Raw genomic sequence first — 25,717 nt, 5'->3', positions numbered from 1 at the left:
TCCGAGGAGCTCCAGCAAAGCCCCGCTTGAAGTTTATGGCCTTTGGTGGCCTTGAAACATGACATTGCCCTTCAACAGCTAGCGTCGGAGGGCTCTCTGCCGCCCTCTCTTCTTAATCTCCCCCCTCCCCTCAAACAAAAGTCATAGATCGCCCCCTCCCACACACAGCCCCTTCCCCTCTTTTGAAGGAACCGGGAGGTGGGGTGGCGGTGCTGCTGCTCGCCTGACTGACCAACTTGCCTCCGTGTGTGCGCGCGCGCACGGGAGCGAGCGCGCCCCCCGCCCCGTCGAGGCTGCTGTCAGCGGTGACACATCCCAGACTCCGGCGCTACTGTAGGGCAGATTAAGTTTCTCAGGCGAAACCTCCCGTCCTTCCGCCCTCCGCCCTCCCTTCTTCCACCGACGTCCTCCCCGACCAGGGAGAAACCTTCCCCAGATCCTGCTGCTGTAGCCCCACTTCGTCAGCTCCGGCGGGGAAAGTCCAGGCCGTCTTTCAGGGCTCCGGTTTAGGGACTTTCTCCCCGCCCTCCTAACCTCTCCGCTCCCCCAGAACAACCCGCCGTCTCAGTTCTCCTTCCTCGTCTCAGCCTCTTTCCCCCAAACGACGCCGAGAGATCGACGCCGCTGAAGCGCATCGGGAAGGGAATTCAGGTAACTAGCAGCTGGGCCCTTGGGGAGACGCGGGGAGGGGGGGGACCCTCGTCCTGTTGGCACGCGTTTACACGAAAGCGGTGTCGGCAGACCACTAGGACCAGACCAGGCACTTGACTCCCTCCCTCGGCCCCTCTGGAGCTCTGCGCAGCCCCCTCCCGCAGCGCCACCGAGCTCTGGAGAGGCCGAAAGGGCCTGGCCTTGAGCATATTTGGCAACCAAGAAAGGGAGTAGTCCCTGGGGCTCGGCGTTTCTCTGTGATCTCCTGCTCCGGAGCGAGGGCCTCTTCCCGCACAAGGCTAGGAGAGGGGGAGGGTGGTTAGGAGCACTCAGTTAGTGTGAAGAGTCAGGCTTCTAAAGTGGGAGGATCCTGGCTATGGCTGATTACTCTCAAGTAAATCCCACTAGTTTTAACGGGATTGTCTTCTAAATTGGCATGCTTAGGTTTTCTGAGGAATCAACGCCAATGAGAGGCGCTTAAACCGGGTTGAGGATCAGAAAGCTGTTGGGTTCGTGTGTTCACGCAACCCTGTGTGTCATATACACGCCATATCTTGATACGCAGATCATACATGTTTACTTCGAAGACAGTGTTTTGGAAGAGTCCATCCTTGCCTTGAGAAAGTAAAGGGCTAGGGTTATAATTCTGGTGAGCAATCAGATTCATTCAGAGTGACAAAGGTTTTGCTGCTGATTTTACTGGCAAAAAGATTTTACTAATGAAAGCCTATTGAACTTTTCTTCCTTTTAAATAGAGGTGCCAGTCTCCCCGGGATATCTTCAGTTTTAAAGCTGGTACTTTATTGTTGTTCGGAATAAGTAAAAGAAAAAGAAAAAGTTCCATTTATTTATTTAAGAAATGCCCTTAGCAATATTCGTTGCAATCCAGCTCCACTAAAATGAATGGAGGTTTTGCCACTCTTTCCAAGTAAGTGGCGATTTTATATATATATCATTGCACCCCGATCCTCGGAACATTTTATCTGGAGGGAAAATCCAATGGATGGTCATTCCTTGGTTCCTGGTTCCCTGCAGCGTCATCTTTTTGTATCGCGTTAGTTCCTTCTATGTTCAATGAGGCTTATTTGAGCCTGGATTTGTCCCGTCGCCACCCCCCTTTAAGCACACTTCCGAAGCAGAAGGTCTAGCCAGTGCGACTTGTGGGTAATTTCAGGATCACCCTATTAATCGCATCTTTGGTGGGGAGTTATCAGTCTCTTACCGTTGCAATACGGGAGCTTTCTAATTCCTGGTTCCTAGATACTCTTTTTAATGTGGGGGAAATGGAAAGAGGCGGCGAGGAAGCTTCTTGGGGTTTACACTGCAGGGCCGCCCAGGCGTTTTCGTTCCTGCTGTCTTCCAAGGGAGCGGTCGCCACCACTTGGTCCCTCGGCTCTTAAACGGGAGTGATCTGGAAAAAAAGCGTCTTTGCTCCTTCACATGAGGGTCGATCCAAGCATGGCGACGTCCCGATGGACAGATGCGCCGCTTTGTTTCTTCTCTATGATCGCATGAACGTGAAACAAAATAAATAGGAATAGTCCAGTGCAAATCACCGGCCGGTGTCATGGCTTGATTTTAGCGACGGAAGGGATCCAATCTTCAAAAAGATGTGGCTTGTTTTACCATTTGTCATTGTTCCTGTAGGTAAAATACGGCCACAACAAATGCCTTCCTTAGTTCATAAAACCGTGTGTAATATTATTACATATAAAAATAAAAAAATTAAAAATTGTCCAGTAGCACCTTATAGACCAACTAAGTTTGTTCTAGTATAAGCTTTCATGTGCACGCACACTTCTTCAGATGCATGCACACGAAGGCTTATACCAGAACAAACTTAGTTGGTCTATAAGGTGCTATTGGACAATTTTTTATTTTTATTTTTTTCCGACTGCGTCAGACCAACACGGCTACCTACCTGAAATCTAGAATCATTACATATAATTACAGCCCAAACTACAAACCAGCCCAGTGAGATGTTCTTGGATCAGGTTCGTGGCTTTAATGGGGACTGAATTCAGCTCAGATCCAAGCAGGATCCCATTGATTCCCCTAGATTGTGGACTGTGCAGGAGATCCACAAAGCAGTTGATTTGGCTGGACCCGAAAGCCGATGGGTCTTGAAGCATCTATTAGGCTTTAGTAATCATGTGCATAGTAACCTGGAAACGAGGCTTACTTCTGAGTAAACGTACAAAGGATTAGGCTGGAATCCTGCCAGATGGGCGGGGAATAAATAATAAATTATTATTATCCCTATCTGCCTGTGCATGTTAACACGGAAGTAAGTCGCATTGAGCTGAATGGGACTTAATAAAAAATAAGTCTACATAGGATTCTTAGCCTTCCCGGTGTTTCGGATCGGGTTTGCACAGCTGCAAGGCACAAGATATATATTCTTTGTTTTTCTATGTTTGATGTTTTATTGTGTTTTTTTATTTGTTGGTAGCCGCCCAGAGTTGCTGGGGCAACCCCCAGCCAGATGGGCAGGATATAAATAGTAAAATTATCATTATTTTTATTATTATCAGTACGTTTCCTTAGAAGCTCCTGCTAGGTGCAAGGCTATCCCACCAATTAAAGGGGAATCCTTGACTTTTAGTATAAGGCAGTTAGTAAGAACCGGTGACTGATCGTGGCTTAGTTTTGTATGGTTTTGTGGTGACGCAACACTTGCAGCGCAAATCTGTAGGTCAGAGATGGCTCGTCAAAAGTCAGCCCCATTCAGCTCAACAGGACTTTATACGAAGCAAGAGGACTGGCGCCTTATTTGCAAGCAAGTTCCAGAGGGAGTTTTGGAAAATAACAAAAAGGGTTTTGTACTCAGGCAGAGGAGCCGGTGGGTGCTTCAGACAACCCTTCGCCCACTCCCATTAGCGGGTCCCTGGGGTGAGGCGGAGGCTGCCTCTGCAATGCCTCTCCCTTCCTCCTGCGAATGTGTTTTGACAGTCCTCGCCGCACTCCCGAATGCTGGAGAGTTTCTTCTCGTCACAACTGACCCACCCTCTTCGCCTGCAGCCTCGCGGGATTCAGGAGGACTTGCTCTCAAGCTAGTCTTCGGCTTAAATGGCCCCAGCTTGAAGACGCCCGTGGTGCAAACAAACAAACAAACAGCCTTGGCAAAGGCTCCAACTAAACCGGGGTGGGGGTGGGACAGGGGGAGGGGAGCGGGCTCCGGCCTTCCTGGCCTCTGATGAATGGAAGTGGCTTTTTCTTTCCAGACTCCTCGCTCCCCTTGCCCCCACAGCCTTTGATAGGTCTCTTTTCTTTTCTTTTAAGCGCTTGTTTTTAATTGTGACCCTGGGCTGGTCCACGAAGTCTCCTGTTGGGAGTTGTTAGCGGTGGCTGCCTTAGTTGGGCAGGACCTCCCAAGTGGCTCCGGCCGGCGTGCCAGAGAAAGGGAGACTCTGCTCATCGTCCAGTCGCGCTCCCATCAAAGTCCCCCGGACCCAGGAGCCTGCAGGGCGCGCTCGGAGGCGGCGGCGAGGAGAACAGTAAACAATCGCCAGGCCAGGCCACTCCCTCCCCAATCCACACCACAGCGAGCGCGCTCTCTCACATACACAGAAACTAGCTCGCCTGAGCGATCTCCCATTTCCAGACAGATCTAAAATCTTACATCGTTTCTCCCACCACCTCTGTAACTTTTTGAGGATACAGAGTGATGTAGATTTCCCACTGGTTTGACAAGGTGACTAGAATTTATCGTGCGCGCGAAGGAAAAAATTGTCGTTGTTGTTGTTAGCCGATACGCTTCTTTTTCATATAGGATTATAGTAGGTTTAGGAGCCAACAGTATCCTAGGGACCCCACAGAATATTTGAGGAGGCTACCGCCCCGTCCCCAAAATGTTGGTTGGCATTGCCATTCAAATGGTGTGCATGCATGATCCGTTATGCGAAGCGGAGTTTACCTGCCCCCCCCCCCCAATATTTCATTCAAATTAGCATCCCTGATGGTGGGGAATCTTAAGTGCCCATCATAGCCCAGAACTGATTAGGGTTGCTCAGACGTAACTTTCCATTCTTTTCAATGGGACCTACTCCAAAATTAATGTGCGTAAGATTGCCATACTTAGTTTTGAGGAAACATCAATATGCTGTGAGGCTGCAATCCTGCGTGCACAGTTTTCTCCCATTTCTGTACTTGAGGGAAAGCGCTTTGGAAAGCACTTGGACTTACTTCTGAGTAAACGTTCCTAGCACTGAGATCAAATTGCCTTTAAAATTAATGCAGATAGATACATAGGGACTTCACATGGATTGGCTTGCTTGAAAGTGTTGTGCAAATTGAAGTAGTAATAATAATAAATAGTAGCTGATAGTACAGATTCGGCAGGTTGAGATCCAAAACTCGTTTACTTGCAAGTAAGGCCCTGTGAAATCCCCTAGGACTCCCAGCTCAATCAAAACGCATGGCATTTAGGCCAGGAGCCGGCGATGGTTATTAAGGTTAGTACCAATATCCTTCCAATGGAAAGATTGTAGAAATCATCCTTTAGCTGTGCTTACGCTGTTTAGTTACTCTGGAGCCGCCTTGGGTCTTTCCAATCAATCGAGGCTGAGACAGGGTAATGTTTGCTCCCTCAGGTTTTTATGGGTACCCAACAGAATAGAGTGGATTTTATGAATGAGATGTTTTGTTCTTGTCCTGTACACAGATCTGCTATACCTCTTAGATTACGTTGGCTCCACTCTTCACCATCCCAACCCCCCCATACAAGTGTGTGTGTGTACAGCGCACCTTGCATATTACCAGGTGAGGTGGGTTCTAGTCCACGAAAGTTCATCCCACAATAAATCCGTTGACCTTTAAGTGGGCACAAGCTACTCTTTGCTATTCGGGATGATTTCAGATGGACTGACTCCCAGGTTGTGTGCCAGAGAAAGATTTTCATTTTTTAAAAAAACGGTCCTGCCAAGTTCAATGAGATTTTCTCCCAAGTACGCCCATTGTAGCCAAATCGAATGGATTTCAGTTCAAAACAGGTGGCCCATCATTTAATGGTGCTCACATGCCGATTTTTTTTCCTTTAAAAAACACCCTTTTCTTCCAAGTGAAGGTCAATTTATTTAAATTTAAATTACTTATAAGCAAGCAGGTTACTATTTGTAGCAATTACAAAGTCAGCTTCGGTTCCAATCATCTACTGTTCAGATTTCCCTCAGAACTGCACTTAAAGACTGAGAAAAAATTAATGTGAAGTGGTTGATTAATCTATTGATCCGTTAAAGACATGGTAGCTAGCGGAGCAAATCCCTCAAATTCATCCCTAGTTTTGTTTGAAATGGATGTTCCTTTAGCTTGCTTTTTAAAAAGAGAGAGAGAGGAAATGAATCACTAAAAACCTTTCATTGATTATAATAGGCCTAACCAGAGCCCAAATCAAGGCTGGGGGTCTTTGGGACTGTCATGCGACCATACAAAGTTCCTCATTTGAGTTGAAACGAAATTTCCACTAGAAACGCAAGTGCAATTTTTAAAGTCACTAAGGTTGAGACAAACAGACTGACTTGAAAGTAGATCCCGGGGGCACCTCCAAGTAAATGCACTGAAGATAATCAATTCTATTCCATTTGAAATACAGAGTCTGGAATAAATTCTACAGTGGGCTTTGTAGAATTAAGGAGAGCAAAGTATGGAGATCTGAATAGCAGTACAAACATCTGACCGCTAATTTGCTCTTAGTAAACAACCGATCCACAGCCCTGTTAAGCCGAAGGACAAGGATTCATGCCCGTCCCCCGTCCCCCACGCTGAAGTAAGCTGAACTAGCATTGCACCTCATAAATTTGGGAATAAATCCCGTTGATTAGAAAAGTTTTGCAAGTGGATCCTAAGGAAACTTCCTTGGAAACCTCTTGCTCTGAATAATCACTGGGACTGATACAACAGCTCGGTCCTGAAAACCACTATTATTGGTTAGGATTTCAATGTCATTTTTTCAAGAGACGTGTGCAAAATTCAGCTGTTATTTGGAAGTCCGCTAGAATGCAGCACTTCGGTTTAAGTGCGCCGGGCTTCTATTTTTGGTTGCTGCACTTCGTCTGTAGCAATGCCCAAGAAAATAAAAAGAGCAACCACCGAGTCAAGGACTGATTTTTCTTTCTTTCGAAACCAGAAATTGCAGCAGTTCCTTGAGACGAACCTCTAGGTTTGGGGACTCGTTGTTGCAATCGTTTCCCAGCCAGATCCTCTCCCTCTCCTTGTCTAGGCTAGTTAGGGAATTACTGGCTCAGTCTTAATGCTGGAATCAAAGCGCCACCACCCTGGCGCTCGAACGGGTCTGTAAATCACAACTATGCGAACAAGGAACAAAGAGGGTGGAGTTAGGGGAGTGCGGTAAATTGCATGTAACGGCGACGGCTATTAAGGCGTTTTGTAATCGTTTACACCTGAGAATTGGTTTACTCCGCCGGCGATTTGAAACATTAAATGCGTCGTTATTCTATATCATGACTGTATACAGACAAATCGAGGAGCCTTATGGGCAATTTCGATGGTTTTGAGTGCCCATAAAATGCTATGTAGTTCAAGGGGCTGCGCATTTACAGACCTCTCTCCCCAACTACCCCCGCTCTCCTTCCGCTCCTCCTGGAAGTACTCTTGAAAGCATTTCCACTGGAGTTAGGAATGTCAGAAACTTGTGAAATATGAAGAACTTGTATGGGAAATGCTCGCGACGCAGAGGCGAGGTCTGAAGAGAGGCGTCCGCTCGGGCTACCGGAGTTATTCTCCTTCAGGATGGCGTCTCGTCCGTTTCATAACTGCGATCCGCAATCACTCAACTCATGGGCCGAGCTTTGAAGCGAAGAGGATGCCGAGGGGGTTGCTAGTTCCTGTGGAATCGACTGCTACTTGATTCGGATCGGGCCATCCACACGCACCCTGCTTTACAGAAGAGCACGATCGAAAATCTGCAAAAACTCCTTAACTGTTTTCTTTCACTGGCGCATTGCTATCATTGTAATAATTCAGTTTTTTTGATGTGTGGGTGTGTGCTCTCTCTCTCCCCCCCCCATTGTACTATACCCATTTCCCTCCCCCCTCCCTCGTTTATGGCAGATTATCGAACCCTTCCTGGGAAAACTCAGTTTCCCAATAGCAATGTCATTCAGATGCTTCTTCATTTTCCCTTTCCCTCCCTGGCACAATCATAGCATAGGACCCAACACAAGGGTAATGATTCAGGCCAATTCCAAATACGTTTGCTTGAAAGCAAGTTTTACTTTGTTCAGCGGCCTTTGCTTTCAAAGAAGCATGCATAGGGTCGCTGCTTTTCAAAGCACTGCTTTCAAGTTCAGGAGACGGAGGCCGCCTCAGTCAACAGACAAACCCGAGGACTGGAATTAAACTTCACCGGATGCTGCCAACGCCAAACATTTCAGTAATCAACCACCAGAAAAGGATCAAGATGTCTTTTCTGCCCGAGGCAGGAAATCCGAATGCTACCCCGCGCTAAGACTATAATATTGACTTAAATAAGAGTTAATTATTTAACTGCCTAATGGTAAAGTCAGCAGACAAAAGCCAACAACAGGATTCTTACAACTGTTCCACCACCGCGGCAATCTAACTCAAGAAGAAGGTAGAAACCGCGGTCACATTGTGGCTCCTCCTGGGCACTTAATCTGTGTTAAGCACGCAGGCCATGAGGTGAGCTAAACATATTCTTCTGGTATATATCTGAGGAGTTGTGCTGCAGCCTGTTTGGAAGTGCTGTGTATTGCTTAAAACAAAAAACGTTTTAAAATAAGCTGCAGCTTATGTTTCCCCCCTTAAACATCCCCATTGTTTTCTGTTAATCTAACACATGCCAGTGTTAGGTTAACAGTACTGAGACTCCCAAGTAGGCAGGCTGACACCACTTTAAAATAGTCCTGCAGTCCATCCATGCCCATTACTGCAGACCTATTGCAGTATTATAACCTGATCTTCCGTGGACTACATTGGAGCAGATGACGTCTTCTTTTAAGGTATCCCCGCATGGCTTCCTACTCGCGGCTGGCTCATAACTCCGTCGTTTCAAGGATCCTCCGGCTCTTCCTTCGAAGGCTTTGCCCAGTCCCGGAGGCTGGAGACTTTTATGTTTTGCCATCTTGATTTTAAAAGGCGTGTAGAATACCTGCTCCTGCCGCCCATAAACCTGAAATGTAATAATGGAGAAGAAATTCACCTTTTCGTTGTTAAAGTGTTGTAAAACTTAACTGGGCCGCTCCGGGTGATCTTAACTGTGTGCAGAGCACCGATGTGGATCCAATGAGATTTTTGCTTCCCAGTAACTTGGGAGTTGCAGCCAGCAGCAGACAGATGAATCCTCTAGCTCTGATTCTCTGGGCGTGGGCTTTATTCTTATCGGATGTGAGGGATGCAGGAAAGGCTCTGGACAACATAAAAAAAATCCCACGTATTTGAAACCATTCATTCAGGACAAAGCATTTTTAATTCAGTGCCAACCACCTTTTCCCCTCTAGTTCAATGAATCGATGGGAGTTTTTGTTTGTTGGCTTGTTTTTAATAAAATAGCTGGCAGCTGGTTGAAAAAAAAGTTAATTATTTAATCAACTGTTCGTTCCAGCTTGTTGAAGGAAACGATAATGCCCAATTCGACAACTCACATCCTGGGAAATAGGACGCAATAATTCTGATATTACATTATAGACTGAGCTGCCATGGAGACGATGGTTTCTCATGATTTTTTCTTTTTTTTAAGAGGTGCTTGGGATCCCGATTCAATCTTTCTGTTTTTGTGCTTATGTCTATGAGTTATACTCTTTCGCTAAATCCTGTTTAAGATTCAATGTAAAAACCACTTGCCTTCAATTTTAAAACCATGCATTTCGGGCACTCGGGATTTATGATGAATGATGGCCTATGTATGGCTCAGGCATTCATCCCTTTTTTGTGGTGTGGTCTAAGTTGTTTCTCAAGTTCACCACTATCAACGACCGCTAATGCACAGCCTATGTAATCTAATTACTTTCGTAACCATTTAAAATACATTAAAAAGGACTAATGACACATTTTAAATATTCAGCGCTGTCCTCATTGACTATAACATCCCCCCTTTTCTCTTTTCTTCTAATTCTTCGTGTTTTTTTCGCCCCGTGTCCGGTTAAGATTCTGAAATGTCTGAATACACAACATAGATCTTCTGCATAGGTGCTGGAGCCCTGTTAGTCTGGGGTTTTGGAAGTCCCGTCACATCTTTTTTTAGTGGGAAGACTTCATACAAAGGAATCGTCAGGTATGTAGAAGGGAAGAAGGAATCAACGGCAGACATACTACCATTTTATTTGCAATCATAACAAATTATTACAAAATGATTTTTAAAATAAAATTTACACCACCCTTTAATAAAAAAATATAGAGACGTTTTATGCAGCATGCTGAAAGATGAAGAATAGTTATTCTTAATAAAATTAATAATTAGATTTCTTACCTCCCCCAGGTAAGAAGCAAGGAGGAATTCCAATGACTTTAATATACATTATTATAAACAGTTAAAACATGCTATACTCAAGAGAATTTTGTGTGTGTCCTAAAATAAATCTGTCAGGTGTTAAAGGCCAGGGTTTGTTGTGGGTTGAAATGAATGCAGAAGAATGATAAGAATTATTTATTTTAAAATAAAATTTTAAAAAGTTGATAAAAGTATGAACAACATTGAGAAAGGATTGAAAGAATGAGGTCGAACTCCCGCCTCCCCTAAATGTAAATAAATAAATAATCATATCCATAAAATTCACTCTTGGCGTGAGACTTGATATGTTAATGTTCTGCCCAGAGCAAATTTTTATGTGTTATAAAACTCTTCAAAGGAAGCATTTTATAATGGAGACACTGACAGTTTCCAAAGAGTGCCTCCATAATAGTCCACGGATTTTAGTTATATCGCTGGCGCGGAGACCCTCCCCCCCAATTGTAAGTAAGATAAATGATTAACTGGTCCATCAACTAAACCAGATTGCCATATTCAAGAAGTATGCCATTATACATCCAAAGACAGGGATGCAGTGATCCTCAAGGCATTTGCTCAGAAATAAATGGGACTCCTTCAAGACTTTAAAGATTTCAGTCAAATCTAGGAAATAACCTCCTTGTTATCAATGGCAACATATCAAAGATGCTATAGGGTTGCAGTCAATTTCTGAATAGGATTACTCTGAAGAAATCGCCAGAAAAGCCAAGGGAGTACCTTCCCAGGAAGCCTGTTTCGGACTATGGCCTTACACAATAACGTCAGCAACACATTCCTCTGTGCTCAGATGTAACTCCCATTGAGTTCAATGGGGCTTACTTCCCCATTATACAATTGGATATACAATTGGGTATACAATTGGGTATACAATTGCAGCCTAAACTGCATTTTCTGAGCTTCTCGTTTCTTTGTTTTCCACATATATATATATATATATATATATATAACCACTATGAAGGCATCAATCCTCCACATGTTCACTTTATGTATGTGTGTTCCATTGGATACTCTGAGACTTACTTCCGAGCAGGCATGCGTACAATTGTACTTAAAATATAATGCAACAACGCAGAATCAGGACCAACCGAGGCCCATTCGGCAACCCTGTTAAACTGCTGCCCACACATAGGATTGGCATCATGTGGGCATCGCTGGAATTCTCAACACATTCTCCTTCATTTCAGTTGGATGTAGCGCCAAAGAAGGCGCCTTAGGCTTGACTGCTACTCCAGTCATTGGCTTCGGTCGGTGGGTTTAAAGTTCTGGCTGTGCAATTGCAACTCAGGGGGGTTGTGTGTGGATTTGCAGCAGGACTAGCTCAGCTGGTTAGGGTGTGGTGCTGATAACACCAAGGTTGCAGGTTCAATCCCTGTATGGGACAGCTACATATTCCTGCATTTCAGGGGGTTGGAGTAGATGATCCTCAGGGTCCCTTCCAACTCTAGAATTCTATGAATGCAGTTGAGATGAATTGGATCGGCTATGCGCAGGACGGCGCGTCCTCTGATCCACAGAAAGCAAAAAAGGGAGACGCAAAATAAAAATGCAAAAAGGCTGGGTGGACCTTAGTCGGTTAAAAACAACAACAGTACCGAACAGGATAAGTATGAGAATACTGTAGTTACCTTTCGCAAAACTTTGCCTCATTCTCTGTCTTTAAGGTGCCACGAGATCCTCTTGCAACAGTAAAATACAGCTATCCTGCGGAAGACTCTCACTTTGTCTGTTACACAAAACTGGGGCGGGGGGTGGCTTAAGTATATTTTTTCTAATGGTTACTCCTAGAGGGTCATGATAGAAGCCGCTTCCGCATCGCACGATAGTCTGGGTGATTCAACGACATTCTTAGCAGACCGGTTAGTTTTGTTTCTTCCCAGTGCAGAAGATCACTGGCTGCACCAAAGCAAATGGAAATTATTTTTCTTCTTTCTGACATTAACAACCGGTCTGCGTTTTTGAGGATACCCAGAGTTTAGCTGTGCAGGAGCCGAATCCTAAAGGCCACGCACTATACTATCTACCAAGCTAGGGCTAGCGCTGTGTCTGAAGGCGTAGGGACATGCCTTTCCCGACCACTAGGCAATACTACCGAATTTGGCTTTGATGCGTTCTGCTTCATCTAAAAAAAACCTCCAGCTCTTCTAACAGCAAAGACTGTCACCGTTTCCTCGTGTGTTTGTGTGTTTGATTCTGACACACACACACCGCATTCTGATATTTCTTTCTCATTCTGGTTCCACCCACCCTCCCATAGTCCGACTTTCAAGCTACTTGAGATTTCCGATTCATACCAAAGACCGATTCCAATAACCGCTGGCGTTGATGTTTTCAGAGGGAGAGAGAGGCCATTGCCTTCCCTGCTCCCAGAATGCTTCACGGCCAGGATGCTTTGCTTTGGGACAAACAGTGATTTGCAATGCACAGAAATCGCCGTCATGACGCCAGCTTAACAAGCAAGAGAGGGAGCTTCCGCTACGTCGTCTTAACTAACGCATATTTTATTGGACTCTTTTCTTCTTTCCCCTCAACTTCGTGTTGTTTAACATCGAACTTGGAGAAGATTCCTGTAATACTGGAAAGTGAGTTTACCGTTTTGTGATTTTTAAAGTGGTCCTTGGAGCAACTAGTGGGACTCAATGAAATTTCTAAGTAAACGTGCCTGTATTTTAATTCTTGAGCAGTGTTGTTGTTGTTTCTTTGCAAATATATGAGAGACAGTTGGTTAAGACCAGAGATTATGTTCAGCCTTGGATCTAATCCATCTTGGCGTGGGTTGCTCTCTTTATTTTAATTGGCTGTAAGTGTAGAAAGAGAGGGACGTCTGGAGGAGCTGCGAGCCATCCCTGCGATATCTCACTGATAAAAAAGGGAGGGTGTATTACAGAAAACTGTATACATTGCCTGTAAGGAAACGGTGGCTTACAACGTGCAAACAGCAGCTGTTTGTTGTGTGCTCCAAGCCGAGGGAGGCTATGGGTGGTGTCGGTTTCTGGAATGTGTCTGATATCGCAGGACATCTGGAGCGCAGGCCTCCTGCCTCTCTGCCACAGGTTTCCATGGGTGGCCTTGGTCAGATCCTACCATGAGGTTATTCGCTTGCAGCACCGACTATTGCCCAGTCAATCACCACGGGAATATTCAGGTGGAAGAACCGGGCCTTTAGCTCAATTGGCAAACACGTGCAAGTTCCCTTAGTGGCATATTTAGGGTTAAAAAAAGATCAAGTAGCAGACTCGGGAGGACTAGTCAGAATATAGACCCATCAAGCTGGGGTTTGATAAAGAGTTGTAGCCCAAAACATCTGCCCGGCACCAGTTTGGAGAAGACTGAAAAGGCAATGTTGGGCTAGATCGGGGTAGCCAATGGTGGCCTCCAGATGTGGTTGAACCATAATTCACATTAGCTGTACCCGCAGTCAATGTGGACTACAGTTCCTATCATCTCTGATGATCAATGGCTACGTTGGTTGGGGCTAATGGAAACTGCAGTCTAGCCATATCTGGAAGCCACCACTGTGGCTAACTCTGGACTAGATGGGAGAAGGAGAAACCACGTGGTATAAAACAGATCCCCGCTCCTCACAGTGGCAGGTGAGGAAACGCAGAAAGGGCAGCCCATTCAAAGCTGTAATTGCAGTTTGACATTTCGATCTTATACCCCGCTTGTTTGAAATCAGTGTACTCCCAAAACATCATGGATGAAAGGAAAGAGCTGGGCTTATTAATGGAGCTCTGGTCAGAGTGGGGACAGGCCACCACCGCTCTAAACGTGGACCCTTTTGTCCAAGAGGACTAATGCAATGGGCGTAGCCAGGATTTATTGGGGGGGGGCAGGCTTTATGTTGAGAGGTGGCAGAACCTCGTTATCGGTGACGCAATTGGTCAGTTAGTTAAGTACCGTATTCCTATTTATTTACTTGAGTTAGCGAGGGCAGTATTGTCCCTGACTGATACTTTCAAATAAAGGGGGGGGTGTCTAGTCGTGCTGTTTGTTCTTTGGTTTAAGGATTGTCCTCCACCCAAGGCGTGCCTTAATATCCTCAGAGCTCGATTTGATCTAGGACTCAGCCTCGGGACGTGCATTATCCGTGATAAAATGGGGAAAGATGCCACTGGCCTCTGGACTCCATCCTGCCCCAGTTTAGTCTGATCGCGGGGCTTGGCTGCACAGTTTCTATTAGACTAGTCCCGAATAGTCGAACAAAAAGAGTCTCCGAAGTTCACGTTGGTGTGAAACAAGTTTTCTTCCTCCCCTTCTAACCTCGGTGCCTTTCGGTTTTGAGTCTCTGATTGCTTGGTGGTGTCTTAGCAAAGAGAAACCTGGCCGTGAACGTTGCCCAAGAAAGAGTTTGGAATCTTTCCCATTTCTTGCACGGCCTGGGCTTTTGTTCAGATCCGGCGTGCAGGCGTTTTGCTCTGGGACAGTCCCCACTCCTGCCTCGTGGAGAAGCGAACTGGACCAGCGCAAAGGACGGATACCCAACTCTACTAGCAAAGACGGGAGAAATGGACCCGGGTGTCGCTTTCTTGTCACTCTCCCGGTGGGTGTTCTATCAGCCCGTGTGGAATGGCGCTTTCCGTTTCTGCCTCCCAGTCCGTCTGAACGCTTTCGCAGGCTGTCTGTAATGGACAGTACAAGGGGCCGAGCAATGTTATCTCAGCAAGCTCATAAATGTATTCAGATGTTGGCTTATTCAATGGAGTCTGTTATTGAGACTGATGTTGGCAAGGTTATTAGGATTAAGGGAGCAAATGAATCGTGTGATCGTTAGAGAATCTTGAAAGGAGGTTAATTCCAGCGCAGCGTTGCCTTGTGTCCCATAGCGCGGGGATAATTGTATTTGACTGTCTCCGAAAATCGATTTGGTCGTCCTTGACTTTGAAAGGGGGGGGGGGCACTTTACTTTGCGCACACCTTTACAGACGTGCACAAGCGCAATATAAGGAACGGGAGCCTGCGTATATAAGTGTATGGGTATGATTCCTTGGTAAATGAATATTTGGTCAGGAGCCTTGTCTGGCTGTGAGATGGTGCAACATTCTCTGATCCAAAGCACTCCCTGATGCATTACTTTTCTACCTGCAGGGATATATTTGCACAGCAGTGTTGTTGTTTTTAATGCCCCTCATCTGTTGTCAGAAGTGACATCGTTATGCAACCACCTCATTTCCCATTCTTTCTGTTGCTGGGGTAGCACATGCCTTAGACTTGAGTCTTGCAATCTACCATACAGGGTGAAAGAGTTCAGCTCAGCCTTTTCTACTATAGGTCGATATTTTTAAGAAACAATAAATGGGGGAAGCATTCAAAGATATGATTCCCTGGTTTATGTGTCCGTCCACAATCTTATTCTGCTAAAATGACTGTTTATGAATGTAATTAAAAAACAAAACAAAACAAAAATTGGCTTCAGAAGCATAACAGATTTGATCTTTCTTTCTCTTGCTAAATCAGGGAAAATCTCCATTCTTTGAATATTACAGGAACGCCAACTGTTTTATGTGATCTAATCCAATCCTTTATGCGGGGATTCTTCAAACGGTTTGGGAATATAAGCATTTTTTGGTTGACCAAAAATAGTCTTTCCTAGAATCCCTAATTGTGTCTAGGGAGACATTTTAACCATTTTAAATAGCAGTCATTTTTTAAAAAATAAAAAACGTTATTCTAAAAGCATTCCAGCTGCCCATTTCTCTGCCTCGGTCTCTCTTCCAGACGTGTGCCAGCCAGCCTGAGTCAGCCCGCGGCACACAGCATCCCTCGGGTTAATAATGCGAGGGAACTCGAGCGCCACCCACCGCTTTCTTTTGGAAAAGCAAGAAGAGCGCGCAGAACATACTTTTGGCACCGTTCAGGGCTGGGCTCCAACCGGGCCGAGTTTGCCAACTCCAGAGTTCTTAGGGGCTCTCCAGAGAGCGATTTGAATGGGAAATACATCGGATGGACTGCAATAATCACTTCGAAACGCCCTGTCGGCAAATATCAGTGGGAAAGACTCGGCAAAAAGGTGTTAATGGCGAAGCTGCGGTTTGCCAAATCCTGGCATCAGTACTATGACTTAAGATGGAGGTATAAATAACCGACAAAAATTAATGGAAATTTCCAAAACGGAGCGAGGGAGAGATTTAAGAAGAGGATAATGGTCTATAAGGTGAACAGGACATAATGGACACTTAAATAAATCCTTTGTTTTTGCAAGCCCTTTCCAAGAAGGAAGGCACATTGAGTGAACTTCTCAGAAAATGTGCTTGGACTCGCAACCTTACTGAGTTAGGAACGTGTGTCTTCGCCGTGATCTATGCGGTATATAACATATAACATGAGAAATGATTTAAGAATCCCAAATCCATGCTTGTGGCTTTGCCCTCAATTAACAGCGTGATATACTGTTTCATGATGTGCTATGTGGTTTTGCGGCCCCTTAAAGGCTAGCCGATTTATCGTGGCACCCTTTACACACACCCCCAAATGGAAGGGCGTTTTCCCGGGAAAATGAGTATAGGACTGCCAAAAGGGCAGGTGATTGTGGCAAGTGGTGTCTTGGCCTAGAGGACCCTCAACAGAAATTGTTCGGGAACTTAGGGAGCAACTGGGACACTGCAATAAAATGTTGCAGTTGGGAGTTCTTCTCTTGACCGCAGGGGTGGGGAACCTTTGGCATCCAGATGCTGCTGAACTACAACTCCCATGAACCCCAGCAAGCAGGGCCAATGGTCAGGGACGATGGGAGGCTTAGTTCAGGAACATCTGGAGTGCCACAAATTCCTCATCACTGGTTTATGTTTGTAGCAATCGCTTTTCATATCCTGGTTTTCGCGCGGGGAGTGTGTGTTTCTCTGTCTTTTTCGGGCAAGATAAGCTGTTGCCACAGTAAACTTGTTAATCTTGCAAAGTGCCAAAGAACTCTCTGTGTGTACTTAAAATCACAGAACTATAGAGCTGGAAGGTACCCTGAGGGTCATCTAGTCCAACCCCAAGAATCCTGCCCACAAGCCGTCCCTGGCCTTCTGGTTAACAGCCAGACGCATTTTGCTACTGGGTCTCCAAACATGGCTTTGTTCAAAAAAATTGTTTGCTAACAATATGTACGCAGAGAATTGTGGTGTCTCGCTCTCTACCAGGTGCTGAACCCGTCTTAACAGAAGCCAGTCTACTGGTTTAGGGTTCCAGGGAGTGTTTGAGGCGGGGGGCGAAGAGCTTCCCATGAAATCCGACGTCGATACCCTTGCACGCCCCCCTCCACAGTCCCGTCCTTCGGCCCTGGCTCTGCCTTCCCTCTGAATCCTGCTTCTCCCTTCCTCTCCGCCTTGCGCGCATTTCCTTGGAATGCGCCCCATTCATTCCAGTGGGGTTTCTTCCTGCTTCGGAATGCAGCCTAAAACTCCCTCTGCAAAGAGTCCTAGGCCAGCCCTTCACACAGCCGGCCTCTGATCGCGATGGCTAACGAGGATGTGAAGAGCCCGGGGTGAGGGGTCGTCGATTCCCCGGGGGAGCGGTGGGTCCTTTGACACCCCAGTGACTCCCCCGGCCGGGCCCACGCTCCAGCCTTGCTCGCACCCACCGAGTCCTCGGTGCGCAGCGTGACCTCGCTCCCTGATCGTCCCAGCCAAATTGGCTTCGTCGTCTTCCCCTCCTCTCCGGAATGACATATCGCTGGAGCCCTAATGAAGATGAATAAGCTGCTTCCAGAAGCTGTTGACAGATCATCCCAATAGGAAGGGGGGAAACACACACCGCATAATTGCTCCAAATACCAGAAGACACGGTTCGGTTGGGAATTGGGGCGGGGGGTGGGGGAGAGAGATGGGGGTGGATCTTCTTATGCGGAAGCCAAGCGAAAGAGCGTCGCTGCTGGGAAAGGCAGGAGGAACGAGATGGGTCTGACTCTGAGCCCAATCCTGTCAAAAGTTCGGCTCCTGTGTAAACCCCTCCCAATCAGCAGAGGCTTATGAAGGGAGGCCAAACTCGGTGCAGGGTTGGTTGTAAATAAGACCCTGCTCTTGATGAACTGGCAAAGTTGTGTTTGGGCTGCAGGCCCACAGAACTGAAAGATCCTCCCTATCCACCCCTCCCAATTGGGGGTTTCCCCCTATTTTTTATTCTTCTCCAAATCTTGAGGTTCCCCAAATCCAGACAGTACTTCCCTCCTGTCTTGGTGGTGTTGTTTTGGCTACATAAGCAGCATCACTCATACCCTGAACGTCGGAACTTGAGGGAACAAGTGGACCTCTGTAATACTGTAATCCAGTGTGGAGTGCTTCTGTTCAGAGTTTCAACAATCCAGCCCATCCACCCACTCCTCCCTCCTTCTCTCCGGTTTTCTGCTCCTGACCTCCCCCAACAGCCAGTCTGCAGTGTATGTCCATATTCAACCCTCACTGGGTTGCTGTGGGATGGCATTCCTCTTCCCTGACAGATTTAATTTGGAACCCATAGCATCCAAGTGCCTTCCACCCAATGTTTCACTGTTTGCATATGGCGTTAAAGGGCAACATAGAATCATAGGCAGTTGGGCATCCCTAAAGCAGATCTTGAACTCATTTAAGTTATGGTTACCAGATTTTTTTTCAATGAATCCGGGGACACAATTTTTTTTTTTTTTTTTTTTTTTTTGGAAGGTGAGTAGCAACAGGGAGTCAGTAGTGGGGATGGTGAGGCAAAAGACCCTGAGCCCAAGCACACATGCATATTGTATAAAGGTGCAAAGCCCTTCTTTTGCACCCTGTGAAACATAAATGCACAGTTTTTTAAAAAACTGGGCAACGGCGCGCCACCCGCCCATGACTGCTGAGCCTCCCCCGATCTCCTGCCCCCTTCCTCCTTTGTTTTGATTGATTGGGGGTCACGGGAGTCACAGGTGGGTGGCCGTTGCCCAGTTTTTTTAAAAAAAAAAAACCTCTGCACATTTATGTTTCACAGGGTGCAAAAGAAGGGCTTTGCACCTTGCCAGGCAGAGAAACCACTCACCTTGTGCCCCTCCTGGGCAACGGCCATCCGCCCATGACTCCCAAGCCTCCCCTGATCTGTCAAAACAAAGGGGGAAGTGGGCAGGAGATCTGTACTGCCAGTTGTCCCTGGTTCCCCTTCGGCAGTGGCGGTGGCAGCGAGCAGTGAGCAGCTCCTGAAGCCAGCCAGAGCCAAGTGCGCTACCAGGCTGGCTCCAGGCTGCTGAGGCTGCCACTGCCACGTTTCCCGGGGACAGATTTGCAAATCTGGGGACATTCTGGGGACGGAATTTGTCCAGGGGCAGATTTGCAAATCTGGGCACTGTCCCCGGGAATGTCTGGTAACCCTAATTTAAGTTGCCATAGGAGTGTGGCAGCTGTTCATTTTCAGAGAACTCCCTCTTCAGGCTGACTCAGATGCTATCACATGACCACCCTAAGCTGAATCGGTGCAATGTTTGAAGTTCAAACCCTGAAAATGAAACTCCCTGAAAAGGCTACATTGGAGAGTTCAAAGCGAAGTCAACAGTTGTTGTGACTTTCTTCCTCTATCGCTTAGTGGCAGAGCATCTGCCTTGCACGCAGAAGGTCTCCGATTCAATCCCTGAAGCTCCAAGAGTCAAGCAATATTTGAGGTGATGCATATGACATCTCCCATGCTCCACCACAAATCCACAGACACATTGCAGACTGCCTAAATGAAGCTCGTGGACCAGTTTGGGAACCTCTAGTTTAGGAGATTGCCAATTCTAAAACTGCATGCATTTTACTGTGAATTTTTTTTTTTTAATCATTCCTACCTCCTGGGTAGGTGTCAGAAAACCTCAGTGGTGGCTGGTGCACTTAATGCTGGTAGGGTGGAAGGTTGGGAGGCCAACAGTAGGTGGAGTCAGAGCCAATGATACATACATACATACATACATACATACATACATACATACTCACTCTAGTTTTCTCTCTCTTGCTCCCCACTTCCCACCAAGTTCTACAAGGACAATGCTATGACTAAGGAAGAGGAAGCTGGGAGGCAGTGCCACCCTTGGGCTTGTAAGTAAGGAGGGAGGGAGGTGGGGGTGGGAAAACTACCCATTCACTTTAATGGATTAGCATCCTCTGGGAAAACCACACGTAAATGATTTGAACCCCATCCAATACCTACAACAACATGGCACGTTTAACGCAGTAAGACCGTGACACACGGGACTTGGCTATCAGGTAGGATCTGAAAAAGCACTTTCCTCAATGTAAGAAGGACTTGTATGTGACCTTGAAGTCTTTGCCAACCCTCTGCCCAGCTATGAAGCACGTGGCAAAGTAGACTCTGACTGTAAGTGGTTTCTTTTATTTCTATTTTTTCCCTTTCATCCTACAGATGAGCACTTGGTGGCAGTGTCAGCTTGAAAAGGCATGTCATAAATTAGGCAGGGATATTATGTAGGAAGTCCATAAAGATAGTTGGCTGTTTCAGCCTGCATGGTCTTCCATTCTCTCTCTCTGTTTATCATCTGGCCAGCTTGGGCATGAGATCACAGCTTTCTATCACTTAATACTCCCCAATATCAGATGGGAGTGTAGTGCATGGTAAGTTTTTCCTTCCTTTGGTTCCTCTCCGCTGCCCGTCCCCCCCAGTCTCTTGAATCCAAACCAGTGAGACTTACTTCTGTGTAAACTATGAGTGCGCTCTAAAGACAGGGTAATTTTATTATTATTATTTTGAAAGGAAAGAACAATATTTCATAGAATCATAGAATTGTAGAATTGCAAGGGACTCTGAGGACCTTCTAGTCCACCTCCTGAAATGGAAGAATAAGCTGCTGTCCCATACAGGAATCAAACTTGCAACCTTGGCATTACCAGCACTGTGCTCTAACCAGCTGAGCTATTACATCACATCCTTCTAGAAATCACACACCTTTCATAAATGCAAACTGCCCAAATAGTTTGGGGGTACTTTTTACTTACCATAGAATATTGGATTGGTATCTCTTATAGCTTTGCCTACATTTGGTCATTTGCAAACAGCATGGTTTCTCCACCTCATAGGGTTGATGGGAGAATATAATGGGCCAATGCTATGAGCACCGTTGAGAACAGCTGGATAGAAGGATGGACTTGGATTTAAAAGAGCATGGAGTTAATTTTGCTTATGGAATGGGGCATTTGTGCTACCATGTCCTGGAAGCAGCTCCCTCCTGCCCTGAAAACCCCCTCCAGATGCTTGGAGACCTTCAGAGAGGCTTTCAGGAGATGCAAAGGGCTGCAGTCAGAGTTGGTGGCAGTGGAACCTGGTCCATTAGGGCAGATGGAACACTGCCCCACCAATCTCAATTTTCCTTCCACCACCCCCAGCAGTCTCCCTTCTTACACCTCATCCAGTAGGTGGCACTGCCTGTCAGCTCTCTCTTCTTCAGTCTCTGTGTTGTCCTTGTAGAACCCAGTAAGGTATGGCATGGGCCTAGTCAATGTGCATGAATGGAAAGCCACTTCAGAACCCTTGCATTCCATAACAGCCATAAGGTAGGATATGCATTGAAAAAGAGTGGCCTGTTCCCTATCTACCCCAGTCCACCATCTGCAATAAGAGCATTGATCTACTTTGCAGGGGTGTTGTAAGCATCACAACAAGAGAAGTCATGCGAAATGCTGTGGACATTTGAAAATGCTATATAAATGCTAAATACAGTGGTACTTTGGGTTAAGTACTTAATTCTTTCCGGAGGTCCGTACTTAACCTGAAACTGTTCTTAACCTGAAGCACCACTTTAGCTAATGGGGCCTCCTGCTGCTGCCACGCTGCCGGAGCACGATTTCTGTTCTCATCCTGAAGCAAAGTTCTTAACCTGAAGCACTATTTCTGGGTTAGCGGAGTCTGTAACCTGAAGCGTATGTAACCTGAAGTGTATGTAACCCGAGGTAAAACTGTACTGCAGGTTAGCACAACTACCATACACAACACCATCTGCCCTGACGTAGCATCTCATTGGAATTCAAGAAGTATTTAGTAGTAGGAGAATTGGTAGAATAATAAATACTTTTTAACAGGTACTCTGAAGACTGACAGAAGGCTCCCAACTCAGTACTTGCTGTCAATCAACTTTCGTTATCTACCAATTCATTCTTATTATGTAATGTAACTGTCTCAAACACTCACTTTCCAGAAGCCTGATGAGTTTCTACACTTATTAGAGAAAGGGTGGCAGTGTCATCAGTATACAAACTGTATTTTTGGAATTTGTAGAACTCTGTGAACTAATGAGGAATGTGTTTGCTATGCACAAGCTTTCCAGGAAGCCATCAAATGTTGTATCCCAAAGAGAAATCTATACCGGACAGCCAGATACCACTGGGGTCCCCTGCCCTTCATTAGGGAAAGACAGCAATGAGAACAGCCTGTTCATAATTCCACAGTAGTCCCACAGAGGATCACATTTCGAATGTTATGTCTTATTTAACTGCAGGCCTGAGCCAGAAATGCCAATATGACTGAGAATGACTATAAATGGGCAAAAGCAGACTCTGTATTTTACACACACACACACACACACACACACACACACACATATAGGTGTGCGTGTGTCTGAGTGTGTATCTTCCTTTTTGTACAGGGTTGCATATTTATTTTAATGTGCATACATGCAATATCTGTGTGGTTCTTTTGATTAATTTATATTCTTTCAAAAGAATACATTGATTTTGGGGGAAATGCAGACAATTAAGGCTGCAAATCCAAGGGAGGTGGAGAATAAGAAGAAAACTCTTAGCCTTGTGCCTTGTGCCTTGCCGTGTTTGAGATGGCAGGGAAGAAGAAAGGGCAGAAGACTACTCGGCAGGGCTATGTAGACATTGAAAGGTGAAAGACCCCTGACAGTTAAGTCTAGTCGCATACGACTCTGGGGTTGTGGTGCTCATCTCACTTTACAGACCAAGGGAGCCGGCGTTTGTCCACAGACAGTTTTTCCAGGTCATGTGGCCAGCATGACTAAGCCGCTTCTGGCGAAACCAGAGCACTGCACGGAAATGCCATTTACCTTCCCACCAGAGCAGTACCTATTTATCTACTTGCACTTTTGGCATGCTTTCGAACTGCTAGGTTGGCAGGAGCTGGGACAGAGCAACGGGAGCTCACCCCGTCGTGGGGATTCGAACCGCCGACCTTCTGATCAGCAAGCCCAAGAGGCTCAGTGGTTTAGACCACAGTGCCACCCACACTTACTAATGTAGACATTAGCAGCTTAAAATGCAATGAGGTTGATTTCCACCCCCCTCACATTTCAAGTTGCATTGCACACTGCTGTACACACTACAGAGATGATGGAGATGATGGAGATGTTCTCACCCAATGCATATTACCTGTCTGGTTTCCCCACACCTGCAACCCTTCCCCGAACTCCTATTCATGAAACTGCCATCTGTACGTATGGTGACCTCTGTGCACACCTCTCATGTACAGACCTTAGTGGCTTAAGTTTTGAAAGGGATGCTTGTTGGCAGGGAAACACAGGATTTTTGCTTTGCATGCAAAAAGTCCCAGGTTCCATCCCCAGCATCTCCAAATAGGGTTGGGAATGCACTTGCCTGAAACTCTGAAGAGCTGCTGCCGATCAGTGTAGACAATAGTGAGCTAGATAGCCTGGAGGTCTCACTCGGTATAAGGCAGCTTTCAATGTTCCTATTTTCTACAGTTCTCTCTTATCCTTTTTGGTTGTTCCCTTCCTGTTCTCCATACTTCCTTCCAAGCGGAATGGGGAAAGTAAGGATTAAGGCTGCAATCCTTACCTATAACAATTAGGATGATGACTACTAATAATAATATATTTATACCCTGCCCATCGGCTCCCAACAGAATATAAAAAAACACGATAAAACATCAAACACTAAAATTTTTCCTAAACATGACTGCCTTCAGATGTTTTCTAAAAGTCAGATACTTGTTTATTTCCTTGACATCTGATGGGAGGGCATTCCGCAGGGTGGGCACCACTACCGAGAAGGCCCTCTGCCTGGTTCCCTGTAACTTCGCAGCGAGGGAACCACCAGAAGGCCCTTGGAACTGGACCTCAGTGTCCAGGCTGAACGATGGGGGTGGAGACGCTCCTTCAGAAAGTAGTGTGGTGTAGTGACAGACTAGGACCTGGAAGACGAGGGTTCAAATCCCCACTTGGCCATGAAACTCACTGGGTGATCTTCAACCTGACTTACCTCACAGGGTTGTTGTGGAAATTACATGAGGAGTGGGAAGAACCATGCACACTACCTTGAGATCCTTGGAGAAAAAGGTGAGATAGAAATGCAATTAATTCATAAATGGACAATCAAAACTGACTCTTCTTAGCTCGCATGGTGGCAGCATCTTAAGAGATATTTGGCAATGAGGAAAAGAGTCTGAATACAGTGGTACCTCAGGTTACATACGCTTCAGGTTACAGACTCCACTAACCCCGAAATAGTGCTTAAGGTTAAGAACTTTGCTTCAGGATGAGAACAGAAATCGTGCTCCGACGGTGCGGTGGCAGCAGGAGGCCCCATTAGCTACAGTGGTGCTTCAGGTTAAGAATAGTTTCAGGTTAAGAGCGGACCTCCGGAACGAATTAAGTACTTAACCTGAGGTACCACTGTATACGCTGAAGCAGCAATAATCCTAAACAGAAGCCACACAGAAGGCAGCGGAACTTGTTTCTGAATAAGCATGCCGGATTTAAAAGTACACACACACATCTCTGGTGTATAGTGTATTCAGAGGCAATACTGCTGCCCCCATCCCCCGAAATCAGTGGGAGTTTTCAGATCACCTATTTGGGAGGAAGATGGCCATGAGGTATGTTTTACGTGTGGGGATGGGGGGAGAGAAACATCAAAGCTTGCGCAAGGCACAATGTGGGATGCACATGGGCAACTCCAGAGGCCTCACCGGCAGAAACGTGTTTCCTAGAGTTTTCCAGCTTCTCCCTCCACCCCACCCACCCACCCACAATTTCTTTTCTTCACAGGCAGCATAGCTCAAGGCCGTAAACACACCATTAAGGTTTTGTTCAGAGGCAAGTGAAGGAAAGAACTCTAAACAGACTTCTCCGTTCCAACGTTTCCATTAAGTGACTATTGAAGAGGCACTCGGGAAAAGTTGTCAGATCCATTTTGTTCACGATCTGGTAGGAATAAACATCAAAATATGTACATGTACCACTTATTTTTAGGGTATGATGTTTTGAAAAGAGAGGGAGAGGTGTTTTGATTAAATTCACAGTCTATGTAACAGAGCCCGGTAGCAACAGATATCTTACGGATATAGTTCTGCTCAGTTCTGTTTAAAAACTCGTACAGAAACTACTATAGCCATTTAACTTTATTTCTACAGGCAGCAATTTGAAAGGGCTGTAGTCAAAGGCAGAGTCGCCACAGGGATAGTCTATGTCTCTCCCTTCATGTTCAACCTCCGCCCATACCTTTAACTTGTAGCAATATAAGGGGAAAACATGGTTACAAGGATTGTCACCCCCAATCTCTGCTGAGCTGTGGCAAGATTTCAGTCGGTTCCAGGTGCTCACCAAGGGTCTGTGTTCCTTTGAGAATATGTGGTGGAGGCTGTCATAGTTTTAAGAAATATGATTTATTCATAAATTGACACCTGAATTTAGATGGA

The 25,717-nt window shown here is 46.0% G+C and overlaps 1 long non-coding RNA gene across 1 annotated transcript; it reads left to right on the top strand.

The window, feature by feature from the left end:
* The first annotated feature begins 337 nt into the window (after nucleotides 1–337).
* On the top strand, nucleotides 338–25,257 carry LOC307224560. The gene is made up of 3 exons (XR_013842656.1): nucleotides 338–651; nucleotides 24,103–24,356; nucleotides 25,068–25,257. It is a non-coding gene; the product is annotated as an uncharacterized lncRNA (long non-coding RNA).
* The last annotated feature ends 460 nt before the right edge of the window (nucleotides 25,258–25,717 follow it).

This window comes from Podarcis cretensis (genome assembly GCF_951804945.1).
Source record: "Podarcis cretensis genome assembly, chromosome: 9".
In the NCBI taxonomy this organism is placed as follows: domain Eukaryota; kingdom Metazoa; phylum Chordata; class Lepidosauria; order Squamata; family Lacertidae; genus Podarcis; species Podarcis cretensis.
The sequence above is the reverse complement of the archived record's forward strand: the minus strand, read 5'-3'. Positions and strand labels throughout refer to the sequence as shown.